Below are 16,036 nucleotides of genomic sequence, written 5' to 3' on the forward strand. Positions count from 1 at the left end.
CGAGCCAGGAACCTCCCCCCGCGTCCCCAACTTCCCGGTGATGCGGCGGAACCCCCGGAGAAAGTTTGCAAACTTCCAGCGGGCGCGGCGAGGACGCCGGGTCACCTAGGGGGCGGACGGGCGGGCGGGCGCACGGGGGGCTAGCTCCCTCCCGGGTGCCGAGCCTGCTGCTGCCACCTCTTACGCAGAGCTGCCCACCGCAGGTGGTGGGCGCGCGCGCCGGGGGAGGGGACATCGCCCTTGGAGGGCACTTGGCTTTCACTCCAGGCGCGGAAGGCTCGAGCGCGGCGAGGCTCTCCTCGCCTTCGCTCCTCCTGCCGCCTCTTGCCTCTGTCCGGTTCTCGCTGGCATCATTACCTCTTCCCCGCCGCTGCCCCAAATGACAGCTCCCGCTTTTGCCGCGGCGGCGCGGTGGCAGTTCTCAGGACCCGGCGGCAGAGTCTTCCTCTCCAGCAGATTCTCCACGGAATCGCTTAAAACTAAAACTTTTCAAGACGTTCTTAGAGGGGCAAGACGCACAAAGGAACCAAGGAGATGTTTTCTTCCGGCGGCTGCATCCCGCTTTTCCTTTGCCATAGATTTATTTCGAGGAGGTAGTGGGGAGGTATCTTGGTAGATAAAGCCTCTGATCGAGTCCACCCCAACTTTCCCTGAACGAGTGCAGCCTCCACTTGAGGCTTGTTCAAGGCCAGGAACTGAAGCGGGCTGCTTGTATATTTCGTTGTCAGAGTCCGCTGAGTGTTTGATTTTTATTTTTCCCTCCCTCTGTGACATGTGTCAAGGAATAAAGGCTGAATACAGGTCCATTACGTCATTCTGCAGGCCAGTAAGTGTTTGATTAACAGCTTCAGATACTCAAGGGTTGGGGGCTTAGAAGTGCTGACAAAGCAACAATGCTTTCCGCCCCCAGCCCCCAACGTACTAGTACAATCGCCGGTTCCCTGGGCATCTTTATTGCCCTCTCCTCCCGGACCCCTCCTTCTCCACCCCTTCTCCCGCCCACACTGTTATCACTCTGGCCCTGCCTCCGCCTTTTACTGCTTTCCCTGGGGAGATCACAGTCCCCGGAGTGAGGGTAAGAGCTTCTGGTGGCTGAGGGGAGCGCGGTGCCTGCTCAGCGCACACACAATCTGCCCTTTTCTATTATTTAAGAAAGGCACCAGCGAGCTCGCTTCTCCAGGGCAAAAATGCTCAACTCTGATAGAAAAGGCATCTCAGGAAATGTTTAGAGACATTATGATAATACTGTGTCCCTGTGGTGACTTAGGAAAACAACACACTTGCTGCAAGCAAAGTACTGAATTTTACATAGCGCCTTCCTCAGACCGGTTATCCGAAGAGGGATGACTGAGGATGCTGACTAAACCAGATTTAGCCAAAGGCTCAAGACTAAACGTTTCATTTCCAAAGTGAGGGAATGTGAGTCGTCGAACCCAAAGTACCATACAAAAAATTGGTGCGTGTGTTACTTATTTTCTCTTAACCTTAAGTTTCTATATTTAAAGAGGAAGTTAAATACCTAAGTCATTGAATTGAGTCAGAATCCACGTATCTGGCAGTTGAAATACAAATACTGTGTGTGACATGTTTAAGGGATAAAAGTAAAAAGAACTCGGGGATGGGGGCGCTGCAGTGTGCAGCAGAAATCAAACAAGAGATTTCCTAACAGGCTTTTAGATGGGGGGTGGTGGGTGCAGAAGATCTGAGTGCTCTCTGATTTGGAGTTGGTGAAAGCTAAATAAAGGAAAATTTATATTCTGAGTATGTGGGAATTTCTTGAAGAACACATGTTTTGTTATAATCAGATCTACTTTCTTCAGCGTGAAAGCCGTGCTGTAGAGTAGGCATTTGTGAAACTCCTGTCTGGGGTCTAATTGACATCCTTCCCCAAGTTTGTGGCAGTATTTATTATTTATTCACATCTAGAGATGAAATAGTATAACCTCCACACAATACATGTGCATCTAAAATGTTAAACTTCTTGTTGTGATGCATACATAGACCTAAAGGGGAAAATGGCCCGGGTCACCAGCACTGGAGAGTGTGATTAATGATCAGTGATTTAGTGATCAGTGATTAGTGGTTTTATTCAAACTGTTACCTCTGACCAGAAGCACACATCAGAGGATTAACAGGCTCTTTAGATAAATGCTCATTAGTGGAAGGGGAAAAGCAAAGATAATAGGCATGCACCCAGGGACAACTTTCGAAGAAAATCATTCCCCGTCTTCAGAATAATAAGCTCTGTTAACAGAAAGCCCTTTTAATTTAAAACTTGCTTTTATCTTGTAAATCAAAGTTAGATGTAAAAGTTTGTAGTGCCATTATAACCTAAATTTTCCCATATCCACTAGATGTGGATTATCTCAGTAGCGATATTTTTTTTATTTAAATAAACAATTGGACCTTTAGAGCAGCTGAACTCTGACAAGTCCTTAAGTCCCAGGGTTTGAAGGTGTCCCCCCTTCTAGAATGGAGAGTGCAGCTTGCTAACTAGATGGCGCAGTGTTATTTGGTGTTCTGTGCTGTGTCGTGCAGGAGTCTAAAGGAGCAAGTAGCTGCTTGCGAGGTGTTCTTCAACACTTACAACAAAGTTGATTCTGTGTAAGGTTGGAGGCTAGACAGTTCTACAAGTTTTTAGTCACATTTTCCATGTCAGTTAAATCTGGGGAGTTCAAGGCTACTGGAAAAATTAGTCTCATTACTAAAAGAAACTTAGAGCCAGGAAGGAGAGGAGGTACGGGGGTCCAGGAGGTACCTCTGGGCTGCAGAAGTGATTGTAAAATACCAGACCTGTTCTTTTTTTTTTTTTTTTTTTTTTTTTACTAAGAGCTAGTTTCGCAGTCTTGAGGTCTGAACTACTGAGGCAATACTCAAAGCTTTATTTTCTTCCTAATCTTGCTGGGGAAAAAGAAGTTACTAGAAAGAAAGGAAGAAAAAATTTGATTTGGTGTCTGCAGGAAGCAACACGTTGCTGATTTTATTCTACAGATAATGGTAAGGTGATGTTTATTACACTTATTAAGCAGAAAGGGAACTTTGTAGTTGGTTCCAGGAGAATGATCTTGTCGTTTCATAGGTGAGATTCACAAATGGAATTCTTACTTTACACTGACTTTTAATGTTGCTTTTGTAGTTTCCTGGGACTTGATAGCATTTTGTTGGAAGGTTTTGTGTGTGCTTGTGTGTGTGTGTGTGTGTGTGTGTGTGTGAATAAGACCATTATTTCCAGGGTAAAATAATGTTCATGAGCATGGGAACTGCAGTGGGGAAGCTACAAAGCATGTGAAATAATGTGCCAGGTAAGAATTCTCTTTTCCACAAGCTTTCCTGAGATTTTTATTTTTCAACTTTACTCAGACTAAACTTGTTTACTCAGTTGATATCTTCCAGCCAACTGGTTTTGAATGTAAATTGCTGATATCCATAAATTGCTTGTCAGTCAGAAGTCAGTTGTGACCTTATATAGTTTATATATGAGCAGAGAGCTAATTAGAACATTCCCACAAAAAAGTGGAAACAGTGCCTTTATTTTTATATCTTTGTGATGTGGCAGCTTTTGTTTGAATAAGGTGTTAAGTGAATAGTAGCTTGTTAGATTTTCCCTGTATAGCTTTTCAATTACAGTAAGTTGAAGATTTTTGTTACGATTATTTGTCGTTATTATTTCCCACACCTGTGGATTCAAAACCAATCAGTTGTAGACTTTCCGTGGCTGTTCATACTAATGTCAGGTTCCTGCTCTCTTGATTTCTTACTATAATTTGCCGTTTAGCAATGATGCACCACCATCCTATAGTGTTTCCTTAGCATTTCTTTGCTTCTGATTAAGCTGAAAATTATTTTGTGGGGGGGTGTGATGTTCGCTGGATCACCAAGATGTGAATTTTGTGTCACATTTTGTAGTTGGTTTTCTTCTGGTTATGTTGTAAGATTAAGATTGAGGATTTGAGTGGACTTATTATTTTAGTCATCTTTTTTTCTTCTTCTTCTTCACTTCAAAGCAGTGCTGTTAGCTACAAAATTAATGTGATCATGGCTGGTGTTTCCCATCTATATGCTTCTTTTGCTTCTTCCAAATTGGATTTCTACAGCAATTTAAGATCTTTTTTTAGAGGCAGCTTTCTTGGATGAAGATGGAACAATGATCTCAGTCAATTCATTATCTTGTCCAGTTTGACTACCAGCTGTATTATGGGAATCAACCAATACTTTTATAAATTAGTGTTTAAAAATTTAAATCTAGGACTATTTCTCTGAATCCTGTTTAAGAAAATTATACAGTTGAGATAAGGTAATAAACTGGGGGGTGGGGGACCGGCTCCAAATATTTAAATGTGAGAAAGAAGCACTTTTAGACATGCTAAACAGACTTAAAGAACCTTTTTGTGTTGCTATTTGTAAACTAAATAAGCTATCTACTTTATGGCATTGCTTTAAATAGAAACTCTGGCACTTTAAAAATGACATCATGTTTAATGTTTTCACTAAAGAGTTCTTACATTTTGTAATTAGGGAAAAAATGGGCAATTAGTGTTTTTTGAGGATCCATTAGTATTCCATTTTTGGGAATCACAAATCATGGATTTAATGTAAGAAAAGAGAAGAGAGAGAGAAGGCTTTTACAATTTTCCAGGTAATACTGGTAGTACTGTTGCAGAAACAAAAGTAAAATTTTTTCAAGCTCTTACTGAGACTCTGGTACCTTCAAAATAAAACGTTAAAAGTTGAGGGTAAATTCCTGAATGTATAAGATGTTACAGTGACATTTCCATATTTCTTTCCTCCAAGCTCACTCTGTTGCCCATTTATCTTTTCCGAGAAACAGATCAGAATCAACTTAACACTTTAAAAGTACATATTTTAGCTGCTTCCTTCTACTTCCTCAAGGTTCATATTTGTAATCTGTACCCTAAGGTTAACAAGGATTGAAAATACTAGGTTGGCATTTGGCTTGAACTAATCTTAGTAAGAGTTCCTCTTGGTTTAGGGGGTTCTGATGTGAAGTAGGCTTGTGTGATAGCATTAAGCAGAGCTGGAACTGGGGGGAGTCTTCTTATTGATAGACCAACCTCGTCACTTTGCAGAGGAGAACCTCGGGCCTGGTGGTTCTCCTGGCTCATCTAAGGCCAAGAGCTGGAGAGTGCCAAACGGAGCCTGGAAGCTGGGTCCCTGCCTCCAGGTTGGGTGGTCTTTCCATGTGTCAGGCCGTAAATGCCCTCGTCCTGAAGGAGGCATAACCATGGCTTTGGATGCTTTGCTCTTTCCAAGCCTTTTGATCACTAACCTTTCAATGACAAATTTTTATCAGATCTTTTGAATGAATGCCCTAACCACATAAACTATAGTTTCTATTCTGCTTATTTTTATATATCTGCAATGTTAATTTTTCTAACATTGACCTCCTTATTTGAAGGCCACTCTTCTTCCTTACCAATATGATTAGACATGCCCTGTAAAACTACACCATCCAGATTTCATTTGAGACTAAAAGCCAGGCAGAACAAAAAATGGTCTATAGGACTGTCTCAGAATAAGGCAGTAACTTCCTTTATTTCCTGTCTTTTCTTTTTCATCTCTGAGGAAGGGATCCAAAAAATTCTTAAAGTTAAAATAAATAATCTTTCTTTTTGTTGAATAGAGTTAACAAGTGCTGTTTTCACTCTGGCAGATGCGCTTTTGCCTAGGATCCGTCTGTAATATATTATCTTTCCAGGCTGGTGTATATGAGAGTGTTTAGAGGTGAATAAGGAGTGAGTTGAGTCTGGAAGTATGCTGTTCGAGGTTTGACTGGCAAAACTTGACTAATCATAACTAATAGAATTCATGCATGCAACATAGGGGGCTCCAGAGCACCAAGCATTTGATTTAAGATGATGTTTAGGTTTTGCTGTATTTAGGATGGAGCACAAGAATATCTCAGCAGAAATCTTGAATGCATCTACTGTATGTGTTGTTTGGCCTGACCCACAGTTTTCCTTTCCAGCTCTTTGCATGAACACTTTAATATCAGAATTTAGGTCTCTTTTATTCTTTGATTACACTGAGGAGCCCCTGTGTTGCATGATTTCTCAAATATAACACATTTCAGCCAGTTTTATGCAGTTCTCTCTCTGCTGGCTTCCCAAGGGGGGAAAACCACATGAAACAAAAAACATCTTTGTTTTTGTTTGAATTAGCTGATTATTAGAAGAAATACATTTTATCTCCGCTTGCCAGATCTGGTGGGACCATTTTACTTTGTCAAAACAAGATTTTCTTTTTTAAGTCAACTATAATGCTGTTTGGCTTCTGAATGACCAGGTACTAATCCATGCACCAGAGGTAGAAGGCTTTGAGGATAAAGACCACTTCTAGCAGGGTACCTAGGTATGATGAGGTGTGCCATTATGAAGAGATGATTTGCCTCACTGCAATGACAGCATTGTCCAGAAAAACATTGCCTTCTGGAAGGAAAGAAAGATTATAGGCTCAGACTTCTAAATTTTGAGCAGGGACTGATGCTGTGCTGAAGATGACCCTCAGAATTTTGAGGGTCTCCATGGTGATTTATTAAACTGCAGCAGGATAAAACATTCACAGGCTAGAACTTGACCATCTACATCTTAAAAACCTTAATAGTCCTCTTCACTTATTCTCTGCATTTTCCTTATGCTAATGTTCTTCTAGATTTATTTTTTAACATCCATTCTAGTTACTGTGCTTTCATGAGTAACCCTGCAATAACAAATCGCAAGTGTGTGCACAGCAGAGAGGGGATATTTTTCCATAAGCAAAATAGATTTCAATATCAAACCTTAGAAGAAACAATTAGCAAGACAAAAGAAAGAAAGGTTTGAAATCCGATTGGTGGCATGCCAGGCTCTGCCATTCCTAGCTCTGCAACAGTGTGGTTTAAGGCAACAGGAAAAGCCTGAGAGGCCAGAAGAGGGTATCCCCTAAGTGCTGCCTTGAACTCATTATGCTTCCCTGCCTCAGTTTCTTCATTTGTGATAAAGGAGTGTTGGTCTTGACCATCACTCTCCAACAGTGGGAATCACAAATGCAAGCCGCATATGTAATTTTAAATGTTCCAGTAGCCACATTAAAAATCGTTTAAAAAAATCAAACAGGTGATGTTAATTTTCATAATTTTATTTAACCCAGTATATCTGAAATATTATCATTTCAACATATAATCAATATAAAAATGTTGATGAGATACTTTGTGATTTGGAGCGGGGGTACTAAATCTTTGAAGTCTGGTGTGTGTTTATAATTACCCCACATTTCAATTCGGACTAGTCACATTTCAAGTGCTCAATAGCCACATGTACCAGTGACTATGGTGTCAGGCAATGTAAATCTATAGGCTGTATCAATGGTTCTAATCCAGGCAGCCCAATAGAACCACCTGTGGAGTTTATAAAAAAAATACTAATACCTTCCCTGTCCTGTCCATTTTGACTTACTTGGTTTGGGGTGGGGGCCTGGGCCTCTATATTTTTTAAAAGCTCCAGAAATGCTTCTAAAGATTAGCCAGGGTTGAGAATTGCAATTCTAACTGATCACTAAGGAATCTTCTACTCTAATATTCCATGATTCTATTTAAGGAAAGGGATTGCAGTAAAGCATTCAGAGTTCAAAGGGCAGCAAGCGGTTATTATTAGTGTGCTGCACTCCACAAAACATGTTTAAGAAAATGTAATTAATACAAATTAAAACATGCAGATTAAATATTTTAGAGGCTAATTCTTTGTACCACAGATGAGCTCGGTTTTGTGTAAGTTTCAGATATGGATTGTTTGCTTCCTGAGAAATCTTAACTCAGGATTTGGTTTGCATGCAGACTCTTAGAAACCCTCCGTTTTGGAAAAGGTCAAGATCACCACATTTCAGTTATTTTGCTAGCTTACTTCTTTGCCCCAGATACTACTTGCCTTTAGCTGGTTTTGGAGGGATGCTTTTACTCTATTTGAGACATCTGGATCCCCTTGTGTTTCTTCCCTCTAAGCTTTTAAAAAGCTTCGTGTCAGACCAAACTTGCTCTCTGCTCATGTCAAGATGTTAGTTGTAACCCCCCACACTTAAAGTGTTCCTTCTATTTGTCATCCTTTAAATACTAGAGAATCAATATTTCTCAGTACACACCAGAATGTTTTCCTTTAATAATTTTTTGAACAATATACCAGCTTGCGCATTCAGTAAATGATGCGAAGAACCCAAAAATAAAAAATAATAATTTCCAAACTCCTCACCCATCTTCTTTTGAAGTCAACAAACAGCATTGTTTGTGGAGGAGAGGAGAGACCTCAGGGACGGTCCCTTGTGACTTCATGCTGCCGAGAGCCTCTGCATTCCCACATTCGTGAGTCATTTCACCCTGAACCTCTCTCCTTATCCCCTGCATAGCAGTCTGGTTCCAAGTACATGTCTCTCTAACCATGTGCTTTTTAAACGTGACTTTAAACCTTCTTTTAGGTACAAAGCTACACGTTTCTCTACATTTTGTGGTGGTAATATTTGTGTTTTCTGTAATACCATTCATCGGGAGAATTTTAACCTCCATTCATTAACACACAGCTTTAATTCCCATTTTATAGATGGAGAAACTGAGAGACTGACACTGTGTTCATTAGTTAGAAGGGTGGTCAGTGTGAGCTAAAAGCTCGTGTTTATTAGTGCCTAAATATAAGCACTACTCTGGATGGCTTCCAGGTGGGGAGTTCCCAATTGTGTATATTATTGCATTTGTCTTTGAATTTATAAATAATGTTCTTTCTGATACTTTTCCATGCATTATTTTTACATCAATGATTTCTCTGCTAACTCTTACTTCCCAGCTTCAGGCTACATGTACAGACCTGGACTGATTAACAAGTACATATGGATATATCAGCCTCTTAACATGGGATCTGTTTTAAAAGTTGCTGGAGACATCTGTTACAAACCTGTGTTTTTGGTGGTATCTAGGGAAACTTTCTTCAGGCTAGTTTGTGGTTGACTGTTAGAGGACTTTGTGGAGAGACTATGAGATTAAAGATGTAAACTGTTAAACTCTTTTGGGTATTGAAAGGAAAGGGTTTTAGGTATTCATTTATTGAGCAAAATAGACTTTAGCCCTAGCTCTTGAATTGTCTTTAATAAAACATTTTAACTCTTGTTTTACCAGTGTCCTGTCTTCACACTTGACCTGGAGCCATGTGCTTTGGAGTATTTGGTTTTTGTTTTCTCCTAATAATGACTAGGGTTGGACTTAGTCATTTGCAGTCTCTGTCTACACCTCTATACTTTCAGTGGATGAGATACAAGCTGGGATTAATAGTGTGATCTGTGACCAGTGCCGGGGAGGGGCCACTTTGGGCCCCTTTCTAAGCATTATACTAACGTTAAAGTAATTTTAATGCCCACACATATATGTGGTTACGGTGGTTAAACTTGTATATAAGCAAAAACCTTAGCCAGTGAAGACCAGAATGTTACTGGCATATATACTTGTAAATGTGATTATCATCTTTTTTAGGATGCCCATGGATAAATTGTTCCTCCTTTTGAGCAATTGATTTAGATACACATATTGGTGATTAAAAGATATTGCTAGATTAAAAAAATTGAAACCATCTTTTAAGACACTCTTCTTTTCTAATAAGGCCTGTCTAAGCTCACATTGTTTACAATTTCATCTTCCAGCTTTGTGAAGCCAGATGACTAACAACCACCATTCTAGTGCTGTGTTGGTGGATGTCATCAAAGATGATGGTGCACAGTGTTTTGGCACCACGAAGCAGCGTGTAATTTGAAATTGTACTTTTTGCTAAATACCCATGCTAATCTTCAAACCATTCAAAACATTAAAAAACAAAACAAAACAAAACAAAACAGTGATCTCTTCCCATTGGATGGAGGTAGTTCTGGCAGAGAAGCACAATTATTTTTTTTTCATGTGCCTCAGAAGCACTCAGAAAAATCAGGGAAGAAAAAAATTACACATAATTGCTTGATATGCCCTTTTGGGAGGGACATTCTTAAGACAGGCAGGTTAACCCTTTAACTCAAGATTCATTTTTACCCTTTCCAAGAAATACACTTTTTTTTTTTTTTTTTTAAATCCTGAAGCAAAAAAACTGTAGTATCTTTAAAAGGGAGGCTGTAAATGGATGCTTAATCTTCACTTAACATTTAGCAGATATTTTAAGAGGTATATTTAGGAACTCTTATATTCCTTTACATAGTTCTTGTTATTTAATGTTTGTTTAAAAAATAGAGGATTCTGGAGATTGGTTGCACAACAGTGTGAATATACTGAACACTACTGAACTGTGTACTTGAAAATTGTTAACACAGTAAATTTTGCTATGTGTATTCTACCATGATTTTAAAAAAAAGGAGGGATAAGGTTTGCTTGTACCCATTCCCAGGATAGAGAAATAGAAGGCATAGACCACTTGTTCAAAGTTAGGTATAGCAGCTTTAGTGTCTTAATGGGAGGAACAAAAATCTAAAGAGGACTTTTGTACTTCAGGCCAATGCAGAGAGGTGACAGATGTGTGATGTGATTCTGACATATTGGATAATCCAGGCAGGACAACAGTTAGGCACACGGCTCAGATCGCCTCTCTTCTGGAGACTGGCTCGGATCTGGGTGCATCCTGTATATAGAAAGCTGTATCATTTAGTTTGAAAATCACACACCATTTGGCATTATTTAAATATCTCTATTTGTATTGACTTGATTGCCTTTCTCAGTGCAAGGATATGTTCAACTGAGAGCAATGAAAAAACAGAGCCTTTGGTTTCTGTAAGGGAATATAAACCCACATCTCTCCTCCCCTTCCCCCCTTTCTTTCCTTCCTGCCTTTATCAGCTATTTACCGAGCATCTATTATGTGCCAGGTACTAGGGATACATGATCAAAACCCAACACAGTCCCTCTCCACCCAGATCTTACCGGTAGGAGAGAAACCAAATAGGTCCTTGCAACAGAATGTTGTGGGAGGGTGAGGGGATGCAGGTCTGGAGGCAGAAAGCCCAGTGAGGGTACTAGTGTGGTTGTCCAGGCAAGAGGTGATAGTGGCTTGGGCTGGGATGGTGCCAGATTCAAAAGCCATTTAAGAAAGAGGATCAATATGACTGGAGAATTGATTAACTATTCGATAAGGGAAGGGAGAGGGGTTTATTCATTCTAAGGGAAGAGGGAGCCAGGCAGGAGAAGCCTGACCCAGTAATGAAGTCTGGATTGTCCTTTGTGGTGGTAGAGGAGGGGAGGGTTTCTGGCCCAGTGCCCCATGGGCTTGTGTCAGAGTCCTTGGAAGAGAACAAAAAATAACTGTGAACAAAAACTCAGAGCCGCTATAACTAAAAGCAGTAGTGCAGGTGTTGGGTTGCAAGGCAGTGCAACTTTGGCGTTTTGTGTCAGAGAGAGGGGCCTCACCCCTCAAGACAGCCACAGCTCTGGCACTCGGGGGGTCCAGTGCATGGCCAGGTATATTAGTTTGCTAGGCCTGCTGTAACAAAGTACCATAAACTGGGTGGCTTAAACGATAGAAATTTATTCTCTCACAGTTCTGGAGGCTAGAAGTCCAAAATCAAGATGTCAGCAGGATTGGTTCCTTCGGAGGGCTGTGAGGGAAAATTGTTCCAAGTCTCTCTCTTCAGCTTGTAGATGGCTGTCTTCATGTCCAAATTTCCCCTTTTTATAAAGATGCCTATCATATTGGAGTAGGGCCCACCCTGAAGACCTCACTTTACTTTGACTACCTCTGTAAAGACTTTATCTCCTATTAAAGTCACATTCTAGGGTACTGGAGATTTGGGGGACACAATTCAGCCCATAACAGTAAGTATGTCCATCAAGAAGGCAGCACCCAGGGCAAGTAGTACTGGGACCCTAAGGGAGCTGGCAGGTTGGGAGTTGTGGGAATCATAACCAGACATTTTTTTAGCCCATGTTTAAAATAGACTTCTGATGGACCCCCAGAAAAACTTAGAACAAGTCTTCAGAGATGGGGGTCTATACATTACCGGGAATGGACAAAGCCAACAAAACAAGTCCATACTTTAAAATAGATGTATATATATTACACTGATGAATGAATTTGCTGATGTGGTCATTGTCCTTGGTTTGGCCTTGAATTTGTCTTCAGAGTTTGTGAAAGAGCAATGCCAAAAGGGCAGCACCAACTTTTAACCTTGAGAACAAAGAATGAAATACAACTGTAGTTTGTCACCCTGCCAGGCTTAACAACCGTTGTTTTGATGTGTTAATATTTACTGACAAGGACAAAAGCCACCAGTTCCCATAAGCAACAGACACATCAAGTTGAACATGGGTGTTTCAATGCAGGAAGAGAAGTAATTCTGCTTTTCTAATTGTTGATGGACAATTTATGCCTATGCGCTACCTCTGTTTTACACAATGAAAGCACAGAAGACAAAATTTTGTGTTTTAAAAACATATCATCATAAAAAGACAAATAACCAATTTAAAAATGGGCAAAGGATCTGAATAGACAGTTCTACAAATAAGATATACAAGTGGCCAATAAGCACATGAAAAGATGTTCAACATCACTAGCTATAAGGGAAATGCAAACCAAAACCACAGTGAGATTACCACTTCACACCTACTAGGATGACTATAATAAAAAAGACAGACAATAGCAAGTGTTGATGAGGATGTGGCGAACTGGGAGCCCTCATACATTGCTGGTGGGATTGTCAGATGGTAGAGTCACTTTGAAAAGCAGTCTGGCAATTCCTCAAAAAATTAAACATAAACCTTATGATCTACCAATTTCACTCCTTGGTATATACCCAAGAGAAATGAAAACATATGTCCACACAAAAACTTGTACATAAATGTTCAGAGCAGGGTTATTCATAATAGCCAAAACATGGAAATAACCCAAAGTCCATCAACTGATGAGTAGATAAACAAAATGTGGTATATCTATATGTTGGAACATTATTTGGTCATAAAAAGAAATGAAGTAATGCTATGTACTACAACATGCATGAATCTTGAAAACATTGTGCTGAGAAACAGAAACCAGACACAAAGGACTCCATATTATATGACTCATTTATATGAAAGGTCCAGAATTGCCAAATCTATGGAGACAGAAGGTAGATTAGTGGTTGCCCAGGGCTGAGGGTGGGGCTGGGGACTCGGGGGTGACTACTGAGGGAAGTGTGTTTTCTTCTTTTTCTTTTTTATCCATTTATTTATTTTGTTTATTTATTTTTGGCTGCGTTGGGTCTTCGTTGCTGTGCACGGGCTTTCTCTAGTTGCGGCGAATGGGGGCTACTCTTCGTTGAGGTGCGTGGGCTTCTCATTGCGGTGGCTTCTCTTGTTGCGGAGCACGGGCTCTAGGCACGTGGGCTTCAGTAGTTGTGGTGCGTGGGCCAGTAGTTGTGGCTCACGGACTCAGTAGTTATGGCTCACAGGCTCTAGAGTGCAGGCTCAGTAGTTGTGGTGCATGGGCTTAGTTGCTCTGCGGCATGTGGGATCTTCCCAGACCAGGGCTCGAACCCGTGTCCCCTTCATTGGCAGGTGGATTCTTAACCACTGTGCCACCAGGGAAGCCCTGTTTTCTTCTCGAGATGATGAAAATGTTCTAAAATTGATTGTGGTGATGGTTGCACAAACCTGTGAATATTCTAAGGCCATTGAATTGTAAACTTTAAGTGGGTGAATTGTATGATATGTGAATTATATATCTCTATAAGCTGTTAAAAAGAGATAACACATCATGGAGAAAAATACAGGATGCTAAAGTTAGACTATATGCCAACTAGGGTATTTTGATCCAACAATTTCTCTACATATTTGGGATATATAAAGATGAGCTGTGGAGAAAGGTAGATAGGAGCATTACAGACCTTGGTAATAGGAACAGTCAACTACTAAAAATCTTACAGCGTATGCCATGTGTCTCCAGCCCATGCCTTTCTCCTGGGCCATGAATCCTGACTTCTAGCTTCACCTTGGCCATTTTTTCCTAGATGGACTGCTGCTGTTCCTTAATTGTCAAATTGTTCAAACATGATCTAATCCTCATACCATTTCTCCTTCTGACATACCCATTTCAGTGGGGGCCAAAATCATCCCCTGAGCTCCCAGCTTGAACCTTCATGACAGTTGCTGACTTTGCCTTTTTCCTTGGCCATCATGAACATGTCACTGCCCATTCTTCTAGGTCCCACATGAACTGTGTCCTGTGATCTTTACCCTTCTGCCCTGTCTCTCTTCTCCACCAGTTCCTTCTCTGAACTGAGAATTAAGGGGAACAGAATGATATATTGAGTCTTTACAGAACCTACTCTTTTGATCTACCATGTCATCCTTCCTAACAAGCCTACCTAGGAGCTGGAGTTACCCTTTTTATAGATAAGGAAAGCGAGGCCCAGAGGTTAACTGACAAACCAGATAATGTGACAAAACCAGTAAATGGAGGAGTTGGAGTTTGGAACCATTTTGTTTGATCCCTGAGCTCAGACTCTTTCCATTCTGGCTACTAAATGAATTTTTCTACTTTATGGCTCTGAACTTCTCATTTCCTTGCTCAAGAGCCTTTACAAGCATTTGTTTTAAGACCTCTAGGCTAACGCCAGCCACCATCCCGGTGAGTATACGCCATATTCAAGCCAGACCCATAATTAACTCTTATTTGTGTTGAGTGCCTCTCTGCCATGTTCAGACTTTCATCTTCCCAGGAACCCCTGTTCTTGTCCCCTAACCCCTCACTTGTGGAAACACTCATCTCCAGATCTCTCAAACCAAAAACAATGCAAAATTAATTAATTCCTTAGTGCTTTGTTAATATTTTTCTTGGTACTAAAAAAGTCTTATATTGTGGTTCTTTTGGGGTTTGTCATAAATTCCTTCTCCTGGATCGTCAGCTCCATCACAGCAGGAATTGCCTTTTGCTCAGTTTTGATTTCCCTCACAGAACCTAACATATAGTCCCTTACACAGAGTCGCTGGTTAATTAACCCTGAGTGAATTGATTATCAGGATACTCAAACATTGTTCTTTGTGGTGAATTTCCTGTTACCAGCATGACATGTTTGATGTCTGGCGAGTGTTCCTGGGAGGACCAGCCTAGGGAGATTCTTTAAGTGTATTGATGGACATTCCCATAGCTTAAAAACTATTGTAATAGCATTTTAGAACTCCAGAAATGGGGCGAGATGAGTAAATCACACTGGTTTTCACAACCCTAGGGAATCACTGATTTTTTCATTTGTCCAGAGATGAACGTAATTTTTAAATAGTTTCAATCAGAACATAGACACATTTTAAAATTCTGCTTCCTTCACATAAAATTATACCACAGACATTTTTTTCATGTTGCTACATAGTTTTCAAAACTATGATTATGCATCATATTCCATTGAGTTGCTATACCATAATTTCCTAACCATCCCCTATTGTTTGACATTTAAGTTTGCTGTGGATTTTTTTTTTTTTATGATTATAAAAAACACATGACCAATCTTTTGGCAAGAGAAATATGTACTCTGAAGACCTTAATCTCCTTCCCCTTATGCTGGTTGAAAAATCTTCCTTTAGAGTTGAACGTAGGCAAGATTATGACTGAGGCAAGGTTTGTCTTGGGCACCCTCACATTCTTTTTATTCCTTTTATTTCTGCCCCCCTTCCTCTTAGCACATTCTGTTCCACCACAGTGCCTGTCACAGAACCTCAGGGCTATCTTCCTCCCCCAGACCCTGACCTGTCTACCATAAACCCTACCCTTCTTCTCCCTCCTCCTGATCAGTCTTCTCTCTCCTTCTCTTGTTTCTCCAGAACCTCGATCTTAGTAAGATATTAGACATAATCAGTTTCCTAGGAGTTTGTAATTTTATGTGATCTGGAGATAGCCATGTGGTAGCCCAAAAAAGTACATCATTAAATGTGTACCTTTGCCCTCTTTTGCTAGAACTCTCCCAGGTTCTATGGGTATGGCAGTGCATCAACAGACAACATCTCTATACAAATAGAGAGGCATCATACAGCAGTTAAGTGCCAAAAAGAAAGATGAAGCCAGGTAAG

The 16,036-nt window shown here is 40.5% G+C and overlaps 1 protein-coding gene across 4 annotated transcripts in view; it reads left to right on the forward strand.

Moving 5' to 3' along the window:
• CREB5 (cAMP responsive element binding protein 5) overlaps positions 1–16,036 on the forward strand; it is a 409,001-nt gene that overhangs the window by 678 nt on the left and 392,287 nt on the right. Inside the window, exon 1 of one of the 4 annotated variants that reach the window (XM_082397958.1) lies at positions 835–16,031. The exons of 2 other annotated variants lie outside the window; for them this stretch is intronic. The gene's annotated coding sequence lies outside the window, so the exon portion shown is untranslated. Of the gene's footprint in view, positions 1–834; positions 16,032–16,036 lie in introns of those variants that run through there. One more of the 4 variants, XM_082397960.1, reaches the window with a different exon arrangement.

This window comes from Balaenoptera borealis, assembly GCF_965194805.1.
Source record: "Balaenoptera borealis genome assembly, chromosome: 7".
NCBI lineage: Eukaryota > Metazoa > Chordata > Mammalia > Artiodactyla > Balaenopteridae > Balaenoptera > Balaenoptera borealis.